The sequence below is a fragment of the Rhinoraja longicauda genome, chromosome 6 (assembly GCF_053455715.1).
Source record: "Rhinoraja longicauda isolate Sanriku21f chromosome 6, sRhiLon1.1, whole genome shotgun sequence".
NCBI classification, from domain to species: Eukaryota; Metazoa; Chordata; class Chondrichthyes; order Rajiformes; family Arhynchobatidae; genus Rhinoraja; species Rhinoraja longicauda.
The window spans coordinates 47,071,177-47,083,852 of NC_135958.1; positions in this window are offsets into that span (position 1 = coordinate 47,071,177).

Genomic DNA, 12,676 nt, shown 5'->3' on the forward strand with positions numbered 1-12,676 from the left:
AAGAACATGTTTTGTATATATTTATTTCTTTATTTCTCGAATAAAGTATATTTTGCAATTAAAAAAAAAATCAGGTCGAGCCAACCTGGATTAACCAGGTTAAGTCGAGCTGATTTTCCAAATGCATCATTGAGATGGGCCAGCACTTGAGTTGGATCTGAATCATCTCCATCCTCCATGTGAACTGATACCAGGGAGAGTGGTAGCAACAACTCTCATTGAGGGTGATTTGTGTTCACTCTGGGCCTGTGCCATCTGAGATGACTGTTGAAGTCAATGGGGAACTGCAGACTGTGCTGCAGATGGGGTAGGACATTGGTGGCTGCAGCTTGGGAGTTGGTGCATTCCATCCATCTGCTGCTCATGTGGGGTTTCCATGTGATGTGCATCACCCTTCTCCCCCACCCCACCCCGCCCCCCTTTCACCTCACAGGTGCTGCCTAACCCGCTGAGTTGCTCCAGTAATTTTTTGATTTTTGCACCTATCCTAATCCTCCTCCACTAAATTCTCATGGGCCAGAGTTTGCCAGAAATCCTTGAGGCTGTTGCATTAGCTCAAGGCTTTGACTCTTCCTCTCTGTCCAACTGCAAACCTCCTTCCACAATATGATGGGTCTGCTTCAGAAGTTTGGTGTGGGGCTTGCAAATGTCAGGAACAGCAGGTGCCACATGACTGGTACATTGCACCAGTTAATCACGGAGAGGTCATTATAAATGGAAAAGCAACAGATTACGCTTTGAGCAAAAGTGAAATGTGCATTCCTTGTTATTCATGAGAGAAGGGCTGCAGATGACAACCCCAGAGACCACTGTTACTGCTGGCAATGCCACTAAAGCTGCAATGACAATATGCAGATGTCATCCCCTCTGTGGCTGTAACAACTTCCGTTTAAGTTTCAGCTTGTTATTGCAGGCTGATATATACAGGCCATCCAGTTCTGGCTGCAAACTTATCCATATTCCTGACCCCCAGTTCCCAATATAACCCCAACTGCAGATATTTTACTACTTGCCAACAAAAAACATCAAATGCAAACAGGAGTCACCAGATATCACAGGAGTAGGTCTGGTGGAAGATGCTATATTTACCACCATTCCCTATTCACTTCCCCATTCCCTATCCACAGTTTACTTCCGGAGTTTGCACAGCTGCAGATAGTAAGTCATCAGACAATGAGAAAGTGTGGTTTTAGTTATAAAATAGGTCATTAAAATAAGAATGTCAACAGAACAAAAAACTGATTTTGAATAGAATTACTCTTTGTATTACGTCATTCACTAACACACTGTATTCAGTGCAGAAACATTCACCCGCTATTTCAGTCTATTATAGTCTCAAAATAAACACAGTGTAAGATACAGACTGGAGCTTTAAACTGTAATTAAGAGACATGGCTTTGGCAACAACAATACAAAATACACTCCCCCCCTCCTCAAGTCTGTGATCTCCTACCCGACAAGATATCAAGACTCGTCCAATTCCAACCTCATGGTTTCCCCACATTTAATCTGTCCATCATTCATTGATAAAATATAAAGGTCTGGAATCTATGCAGCCTAGCATCTACCCTACCTAAGGTTGCCAACTGTCCCGTATTAGCCGGGAAATCCCGTATTTTGGGCTAAATTAGTTTGTCCCGTATGGGACCGCCCTTGTCCCGTATTAGTAGGGTTGCCAACCTCCTCACTCCCAAATACGGGACAAAGGGTGACGTCACCGCCCCACGTGACCTCACCCCCAGCCAGCGGCCACGTGCTCCCGCTCCACCAACGTGCTCCCGCTCACCCGCCCGCTGGCTGGGTGAAGTCACGTGAGGTCGCGGGTTGGTGACGTCACCCTTTGTCCCATATTTGGGAGTGAGGGAGTTGGCAACCCTAACCCTACCCCATCAGCAAACCTTCCCCTCCTACATAAATGAACTCTCTAAAACCTACACGCCAGCACAACCAGTCCAGCTGCAGGGCACACGTTCAATTCTGTCCGTGTGGAATTGGCATATTCTCCCTGTGGCTGTCTGGGTTTGTTCCAGGCTTCACATGCCAAGGACATGCAGGGCAGTGGGTCAATTGCCCACTGTAGAAGGCCCCTAGTGTAGGCGGCTAGTAGAATCCATGGGAATGTGTGGAAATACTTTACTGGGAAAATTAGTGGGGCAATAAGGTTGTGGTTTAGAGCCAGCATAGATTCACAGGGCTAATTGGCCTCCTTCCACATCACACAAAAATATAGAAATACCCTTGATTAAGCATTTGCTCATTTGTCCAAATGTGTGGCTCGATGTCAAATTTCCTTCAGTTCCCGAGAGATACACAGAAACATTTTACAACATTATTGGTATTGTGTGAATACAAACTTGTTAGTTTATACAATAAGCTTACCATTTAAGGTGATCCCCTTCGACCCCTATTTTGATCCCAAAATTAGAGACCTCTGCAGTGTCGATAGACCAGATTGACCAGCTTGTGCTGCCCATGTATAATGTGCAAGCATCACCCAGTGAGCAGAGACCTGCCTCAGAGTTCAATAACAATTAGTTAAGCCACTCTGATTGGAAAGGCATAGATTGATACAGGCAAAATTGAGCAAATAGGTATTAGTGCATAATCAGCATGGAGGAGTTGGCCTGGAGACCCTTTGTGAGCTGTAGAATTCCTGGATTCTGCAAAGCTAAAACTGATTAGATTCAACTGAATCAGTGCCACAACCAAAGCTTCCAGACTTCTCAGTGGCCTTGGTGACTTTCTGAAAGCTGGATTTAATTTTAGACCAGCACATAATATTGTTTTGGCATAATAATACAAAGATTATGAGCGAATATCTTTTTTGGAACTGAGCTCTGAAATCCGAACATAAAATCTACACGGTGAGGTGTTCTCGGATAAAACTATGGGAACTGTTACTCACCAGTACATCACTGTTCACCAGCAGATGGCGCACATCACTGTTCACCAGTAGATGGCGCACATCACTGTTCACCAGTAGATGGCGCACATCACTGTTCACCAGTAGATGGCGCGCATCACTGTTCACCAGCAGATGGCGCGCATCACTGTTCACCAGTAGATGGCGTGCATCACTGTTCACCAGTAGATGGCGCACATCACTGTTCACCAGTAGATGGCGCACATCACTGTTCACCAGTAGATGGCGCACATCACTGTTCACCAGTAGATGGCGCGCATCACTGTTCACCAGCAGATGGCGCGCATCACTGTTCACCAGTAGATGGCGTGCATCACTGTTTTATAAATAGATTTAAAATACCACATTAATGCTTGCTTTTACAGAAAGGAATTAGTTCATTTCAAACAGCAGAGGCATCAAATGGCCACTGAAATTAATGACACAAGTTAATCGTCCAGCAGTTCAACATGGTATTTCCTCATTAAGATAGCCCGGGTGGGTGCTAGTACTGTCAATTACATTGTTTCAATTACCAAAATTACCATTACCAAAATCAACTTTAAACTCTTCCACATATCAACCTACCCCCTCCCCACACCCAATCTAGACACAAAATGCTTGAGTATCTCAGCGGGATGGGCAGCATCTCTGGAGACAAGGAATGGGTAATGTTTCGGGCCAAGTCTGAAGAAGGATCTCGACCCGAATCGCCACCCATTCCTTCTCTCCAGAGATACTGCCTGTCCCGGTGAGTTACTCCAGCATTTTGTGTTTATCTTTGGTGCAAACCAGCATCTGCAGTTCCTTCCTCCCCTCCTCTTCCCATCCTCCCTATCCTCAAAGGATAACTAGAGAACTGGGAGTCCTATAAAAGACTTAGAAGTACTACAATGTCCATTAAGAGAAAAGATTGTAAAGGAACCTCAACAAATTTGCACACAAGGAACAAATACTGGCCCAAATGCTTCAATCAATAGACATTCATGACTCTAAATTGCTGAAGATAGCAGATTTGATCAAACAAATCCTTTCAGTTGCTGAGAATATTATCTGAGAAACATTGGTGATCAGGCAATGAAACCAGTATCATTTCCTGAACCTTTTCAACATGCAACTTATCCTACTTATCTCACTCTGAGTTGACTGCAAAATATTTATTAAAATCTTGCCCTTAACCTTTACACAATTAAAGGTGAAGGTTGTGGTCAAGGTTGTAATAAATAATTTACTGTTAACTCTGAGTGAGATAATACACTGCCACACAGGCCTAAGTGTGAACTATTGGAAGGTTAAAAGACTAAGAATTAGGATGTCTAGTTGGCTTGAAAGTGGATAATTTCCCAGGTGCATATTAAATACAAGGTATTAAAAGAAATTAAGGAAAAAAATTACAGACTGACTATAGCTTTTTCCACTCCTTTGTTTAGTTTAGAGATACAGCGTGTCAGACCCTTCGGCCCACCGAGTCTGTGATGACCAACAATTCTTGCACACTAATACTACCCTGCACACACTAGGGCCAATTTACAATTTTACCAATGCTAATTCATCTACAAACCTGTACTTCTTTGGAGTGTGGGAGGAAACGAGAGTACCCCGAGAAAACCCACGCAACTCACGGGGATAATAGACAATAGATGCAGGAGTAGGCCATTCAGCCCTTCGAGCCAGCACCACAATTCAAAGTGATCATGGCTGATCATTCACAATCAGTACCCCGTTCCTGCCTTCTCCCCATACCCCCTGACCCCACTATCTTTAAGAGTTCTATCTAGCTCTCTCTTGAAAGCATCCAGAGAATTGGCCTCCACTGCCTTCTGAGGCAGAGAATTCCACAGATTTACAACTCTCTGACTGAACAGGTTTTTACTCATCTCTGTTCTAAATGGCCTACCCCCTATTCTTAAACGGTGGCCCCTGGTTCTGGACTCCCCCAACATTGGGAACATGTTTTCTGCCTCTAATGTGTCCAATCCCTTAATAATCTTATATGTTTCAATAAGATCCCCACTCATCCTTCTAAATTCCAGTGTATACAAGCCCTGTATACGCTATAATGCACAAACTCTGTACAGACAGCATCCATATTCAGGATCAAACACGGTTCTCTGGGGCTGTAAGGCAGCAGCAACTCTACCGCTGCGCCACCGCGCAACCCCACTGGGGCGGTCCTCTGGTTACAGGAGTGGTGCTGGAGAATTGGATGATTGCTAATATTGCACCATTGTTGCAAAATGGTGGATGGATAAACACTACAATCACAGTCTGGTTTATTTAACTCCAAAGATGAAAATTTTATTGGAATCAATTTAAGAGAGAGTATACATCTTTATTTAGTGAGGATCAGACTGATTAGGGATTGTTAGCATGAAATCAAAAATAGAAATGCAGGAAGCACTCAGCAGTTCAGGCATCACTTGGAAAGACAAGCAGTTAATACATCATGTTGAAGATCCTTCATCAGTATTAGAAAAATGAGAAATCAAATCAATTTCATGTTGTAGCGAGGGTAGGGCAAGATTAATTGGATGAAACTAACACACTGTCCGGGTGCAGCCCTGTGAGGGAAGTGCCCTGCGAGTCTTTGGCGAGGAGGCTGAGGTGAGGAGGGTACAATTGTTTTAAGCCAGACACAAGGTAATGGCGGAAAAGTTGGTGCAGTGTGTTTCCTGCAGGATGTGGGAAGACAGGGACGTCGCTGGAGCTTCTGGGAGCTACACCTGCAAGAACTGTGTCCAGGTGCAGCTCCTGAAGGGACGTGTGGTGAAGTTGGAGAGGCAGTTGGATGACCTCAGGGCCATCCGGGAATGCGAGAGTTTCCTCGACAGGTCCTATTGTGAGGCTGTCACGCCAAGGGTCCAGGTCGAGCGAAGGTGGGAGACTGTTTCAGGGGGGAGTGGACGAAGACTGCAGGAGACCCCAGTGGCTGTGCCTATTGCAAATAGGTATACCCTCTTGGGAACTGTTGGGGCAGAAGACGTTTCCAGTCCGAGTGGCGGACCTGTTGGCAAGGATACTCGACAGGGGAGACCGAAGTCAGGAAGAGCCGTAGTGGTCAGTGACTCCATCGTCCGAGGGACAGACAGAAGATTCTGTGGCAGCAGGAGGGACTTGAGGATGGTCTGTTGCCTCCCTGATGCCAGGGTTCAACACATCACGGACCGGCTTCAGAAAATCCTAGTGAGGGAAGGCGATCAACCTGAAGTCGTTGTGCATGAGGGCACGAATGACGTCGGGCGGAAGAGGAAGGAGGTGCTACAGCGGGAGTTTAGAGAGTTGGGAAAAACACTGAGAAGTAGGACGTCGAAGGTGGTTATCTCTGGACTGCTACCGGTACCTCGTGCTGGTGAGGCCAGGAACAGAGAGATAGAGGGTATGAATATATGGCTGAGGGGCTGGTGCAGAGAGCAGGGATTTAGATTTCTGGACCACTGGGATCTCTTCTGGGCTAGGGGTGACTTGTACAAAAGGGACGGGTTACATCTTAACAGCAGGGGACAAACATTCTGGCAGGCAGGTTTGCTAGTGTGACACCTGTGGCTTTAAACTAAGTAGTGGGGGGGAGGGGTTGACAAATTGTGAATATGAAGATGAGGTAAAAAAAGGGAATACAGGAGATATTGCAAAGGACTCTCGGAAGAATGGGAACAGAAGTTCTAGAGGGGAAAAGAGATTAAGGGGAGGGCCAATTGTGACCGATGTGAGAGGGGAGGTGAATACAGAAGTTAAAGTGTTGTACTTAAATGCGCGTAGTATAAAAAATAAAGTGGATGAGCTTGAGGCTCAGTTAGTCATGGGCAAGTATGATGTTGTAGGGATCACTGAGACATGGCTACAAGAGGAGCAGGGCTGGGAACTGAATATTCAGGGGTACACAACGTATAGAAAAGACAGACAGGTGGGCAGAGGGGGTGGGGTTGCTCTGATGGTAAGGAATGATATTCATTCCCTTGCAAGGGGTGACATAGAATCAGGAGATGTTGAATCAGTTTGGATAGAAATGAGAAATTGTAAAGGTAAAAAGACCCTAATGGGAGTTATCTATAGGCCCCCAAACAGTAGCCTCGACATAGGGTGCAAGTTGAATCAGGAGATAAAATTGGCGAATCAAAAATGTAATGCTACGGTGGTTATGGGAGATTTCAACATACAGGTAGACTGGGAAAATCAGGTTGGAAATGGACCCCAGGAAAGAGAGTTTGTAGAATGCCTTCGAGATGGATTCTTAGAACAGCTTGTACTGGAGCCTACCAGGGAGAAGGCAATTCTGGATTTAGTGTTGTGTAATGATCCTGATCTGATAAGGGGACTAGAGGTAAAAGAGCCATTAGGCGGCAGTGATCACAACATGATAAGTTTTACTCTGCAAATGGAAAGGCAGAAGGGAAAATCGGAAGTGTCGGTATTACAGTATAGCAAAGGGGATTACAGAGGCATGAGGCGGGAGCTGGCCAAAATTGACTGGAAGGAGGCCCTAGCAGGGAAGACGGTAGAACAGCAATGGCAGGTATTCCTGGGAATAATGCAGAGGTTGCAGGATCAATTTATTCCAAAGAAGCGGAAAGACTCTAAGGGGAGTAAGAGACACCTGTGGCTGACAAGGAAAGTCAGGGACAGCATAAAAATTAAGGAGAGGAAGTATAACATAGCAAAGAAGAGTGGGAAGACAGAGGATTGGGACTCTTTTAAAGAGCAACAAAAGTTAACTAAAAAGGCAATACGGGGAGAAAAGATGAGGTACGAGGGTAAACTAGCCAATAATATAAAGGAGGATAGCAAACGTTTTTTTAGGTACGTGAAGAGGAAAAAAATAGTCAAGGCAAATGTGGGTCCCTTGAAGACAGAAACAGGGGAATTTATTATGGGGAACAAAGAAATGGCAGACGAGTTAAACCGTTACTTTGGATCTGTCTTCACTGAGGAAGATACACACAATCTCCCAAATGTTCTAGGGGCCGGAGAACCTAGGGTGATGGAGGAACTGAAGGAAATCCACATTAGGCAGGAAATGGTTTTGGGTAGACTGATGGGACTGAAGGCTGATAAATCCCCAGGGCCTGATGGTCTGCATCCCAGGGTACTTAAGGAGGTGGCTCTAGAAATAGTGGAAGCATTGGAGATCATTTTTCAATGTTCTATAGATTCAGGATCAGTTCCGGTGGATTGGAGGATAGCAAATGTTACCCCACTTTTTAAGAAAGGAGGGAGAGAGAAAACGGGTAATTATAGACCAGTTAGTCTGACATCAGTGGTGGGGAAGATGCTTGAGTCAATTATAAAAGACGAAATTGCTGAGCATTTGGATAGCAGTAACGGGATCATTCCGAGTCAGCATGGATTTACGAAGGGGAAATCATGCTTGACAAATCTACTGGAATTTTTTGAGGATGTAACTAGGAAAATTGACAGGGGAGAGTCAGTGGATGTGGTGTACCTCGACTTTCAGAAAGCCTTCGACAAGGTCCCACACAGGAGATTAGTGGGCAAAATTAGGGCACATGGTATTGGGGGTAGGGTATTGACATGGATAGAAAATTGGTTGACAGACAGAAAGCAAAGAGTGGGGATAAATGGGTCCCTTTCGGAATGGGAGGCAGTGACCAGTGGGGTACCGCAAGGTTCGGTGCTGGGACCCCAGCTATTTACGATATACATTAATGACTTAGACGAAGGGATTAAAAGTACCATTAGCAAATTTGCAGATGATACTAAGCTGGGGGGTAGTGTGAATTGTGAGGAAGATGCAATAAGGCTGCAGGGTGACTTGGACAGGTTGTGTGAGTGGGCGGATACATGGCAGATGCAGTTTAATGTAGATAAGTGTGAGGTTATTCACTTTGGAAGTAAGAATAGAAAGGCAGATTATTATCTAAATGGTGTCAAGTTAGGAGGAGGGGGAGTTCAACGAGATCTGGGTGTCCTAGTGCATCAGTCAATGAAAGGAAGCATGCAGGTACAGCAGGCAGTGAAGAAAGCCAATGGAATGTTGGCCTTCGTAACAAGAGGAGTTGAGTATAGGAGCAAAGAGGTCCTTCTACAGTTGTACCGGGCCCTGGTGAGACTGCACCTGGAGTACTGTGTGCAGTTTTGGTCTCCAAATTTGAGGAAGGATATTCTTGCTATGGAGGGCGTGCAGCGTAGGTTCACTAGGTTAATTCCCGGAATGGCGGGACTGTCGTATGTTGAAAGGCTGGAGCGATTGGGCTTGTATACACTGGAATTTAGAAGGATGAGGGGGGATCTTATTGAAACATATAAGATAATTAGGGGATTGGACACATTAGAGGCAGGAAACATGTTCTCAATGTTGGGGGAGTCCAGAACAAGGGGCCACATTTTAAGAATAAGGGGTAGGCCATTTAGAACGGAGATGAGGAAGAACTTTTTCAGTCAGAGAGTGGTGAAGGTGTGGAATTCTCTGCCTCAGAAGGCAGTGGAGGCCAGTTCGTTGGATGCTTTCAAGAGAGAGCTGGATAGAGCTCTTAAGGATAGCGGAGTGAGGGGGTATGGGGAGAAGGCAGGAACGGGGTACTGATGGAGAGTGATCAGCCATGATCGCATTGAATGGCGGTGCTGGCTCGAAGGGCTGAATGGCCTACTCCTGCACCTATTGTCTATTGTCTATTGTCTATTGCTGATAGGTGAGGTCACAGTGATAGGTTGCTGTGGGAATATATTTTCTGAGGCCATTTTGTTGATGGTTTAATGTGGGAAACGAGAGAGGGAGAAAATAAAGTGACATGTAAAAGCTGTGAAATACAGGTCCAATCTCTTGCTGGAAATGGAAAACAAGAAGAAACTATATAGGAAATGCCCAACATATCAGGCTACAACAGCGGAGAGGAGAAACTGAGTTCATATTGTAGATGGACATTCTTACCTGCAGCAGATCCAGCAGTTCTGGTACAAACTAAAAAGGAGTGTCACCTGAAAATGTTGAATACCAACAGCTGCAATAGACCCAGATGGAAAGTGCTCCTCAGGCTTTCATTGGGCCTTGTTGGCACTGTGCAAGAGGCCATGCTGATGGGTCAGAGTGGGAGGGGATGAAGAATTAGAGTGACTGGAAACAGGAAGCTCCAAGCTAACCTTGCAGGTTGAACTAAGATGCTAGACAAGGATACCTAGACAAGGATTTAGTTCTCCAGCATCTGCAGGTTAACCACCTGTGCTATAAACGTCCATGGGATTTTGCCATTACATTGATGGCACTAGATTGGAAAAACAGCAGCAAATCACAAATTTAATTTAGTCTAACTTAATTTATTCTCACATGTACAGAGGTACAGAGAAAAGTTTTTTGTTGCATGCTAACCAGTCAGTGAAAAGACAATACATGATTACAATTGAGCAGTCCACAGTGTACAGACACCAGATAAAGGATACCTTACCCGCAAGAGTACCTGGATGATGGGAAGAGATAAGGTTAAAGTGCAAATGTTGTGTCACCCTCGTTTCATGGTAACATGTCGTGAGAAAGGGAATGGTTGGCGATGATGGAAGAGTGGATTTGGAAGTGAAGGGAACAATCTGATGATCGGCATGGATTCAGATGGGCCGAAGGGCCTGTGTCCATGCTGCTTCCCCAAGTTAAACTAAAGTGTTGAAGGGAGGCTTGAAATCTCACTGAAGGTGGACAGCCCTGAATTTTCTGTTTGCCTGTCACTGTGATTCTCTAGAGATTTAAAGTGATTGATGGAAAACTTAGGGAACAAATTTAAGCCAAAGAATTGTTGAGGTGTGGAATTCACTGTCTGAATGGGCAGTGGAGCTGAAAACGCCATATTTAACAACATGCTTGGCGTGTACTTTAAGAGGTGTGAATTGCAAGACTACCAATCGATTCTGGATGGTAGGATTAAGTCTTCAACCAGCATGGGCACTGAGATAAATGGGCACACAGGTATTCTGCACAGTGAAGGGCCTTGCCTCAGCACTGCCTTCCATTATGTGTACCAGGTATCAATTGAAACTGTTTACAAAAGAAAATAATTCTTCTGTGTTGTTCATCAAGTTTTAGCAGCTCAGGTTTTTGATCAACTGACACCCATCATAAATGGTTCTCATAAATAACATCCTTTCATCACAAGTGAATTAGCCTTCTTTGAATGCAAGGGCTTCCCAATATCAATGCCGTTGTTTCTATTTATATCTAGCAATCCAAAGTTTTTGATAACACAATAGCAAAAGATCAAACTGAATTCACCATTTCTAGGCATTAGAAATTTAACATCAGGCAAATGATGAATGGAAACATCTATGTAATCATAAAATCCCACAGACTTGTATAGCATGGGAATTTACGCAGCAGATGCCGGTGAACTAAAGTAGAGCAAATAATTGCCTTTAACTTGGTTGACGATTTTGGTCTGATAGCCGAGTTCATAATTATTCATCCAGTTTCTAGTTGTTCTTGAGGAAACTGACTGCGTCTCTGCAACATCATTGACAAATTTGTGCAGAGGACAGTTTTGTAACATAGTTTGACCACCGGGTGGTTTTAGTGTATCTTTAGTTTTGTTTTATGTGGGGTGTTGGGGGGAACTTTAAAAAATCTGTTTCCTCAACGGAGACGCGACTTTTTCCGTATCATATCTCCGTCCGCGCTGCGGCCTAACATCGTGGAGCTGGCGGTCCCTTTGCTGGGGATCAACTTTGGGAGCGCCAACTGCGGGAGCCTGCGGACGAAATATCGTGGAGCTGGCGGTCCATTGGTTGGGGACCGGCTTTGGGAGCTCCAACCACAGGACCTTCGACCACCCCGAACGTGGGAGCATCAATTGCCCCATCCCGGGAGCTTCGATCGCTCCAACTGTGGATGGTTCGACTGCCCTGACCCCGGGAGAAAAGGAAAGAGGAAAAAAAGAGAACAATATGTTACTGCCTTCCAGCACAGAGTGCTGTGGTGGATGTTCATGTTAATTCTTATGTAGTTGTGTGTCTTGCTGCTTATTTGGTATGACTGTATGGCAAATCAAATTCCTTGTATGTTCTTACATACTTAGCCAATAAATTCTTTGTATCTTATATCTTGTATCAGGGATGCCATGGCCATGCATAGTAGAATTCTACACATGTCAGAACTCAGTCTGAAGAAGGGTCTCGACCTGAAACGTCACCTATTCCTTTTCTCCAGAGATGCTGTCTGACCCGCTGAGTTACTCCAGCATTGTGTGTCTACCTCTTGATACACCATTTGTGCATCTGGTGACAATAGCGGTCGTACCAAGCGCAGAACATCATGTTTTCAGCAGATGGTCAAAATGGACTGGAACTTGGATCATCATTCTCCAAGCTGTTTCACCGATGTATCTAATAAGCGCTTTCCTCACATCTGTAAAAGCATCTGAAAGATTATAAGAAAATAACTGCAGATGCTGGTACAAATCGATTTATTCACAAAATGCTGGAGTAACTCAGCAGGTCAGACAGCATCTCGGGAGAGAAGGAATGGGTGACGTTTCGGGTCGAGACCCTTCTTCAGACTGATGTCGGGGGTGGGACAAAGGAAGGATATAGGTGGAGACAGGAAGATAGAGGGAGATCTGGGAAGGAGGAGGGGAAGGGAGGGACAGAGGAACTATCTGAAGTTGGAGAAGTCGACGTTCATACCATCGGGCCGCAAACTGCCCAGGCGAAATATGAGGTGCTGCTCCTCCAATTTCCGGCGGGCCTCACTATGGCACTGGAGGAGGCCCATGACAGAGAGGTCAGACTGGGAATGGGAGGGGGAGTTAAAGTGCTGGGCCACCGGGAGATCAGTTGCGTTAA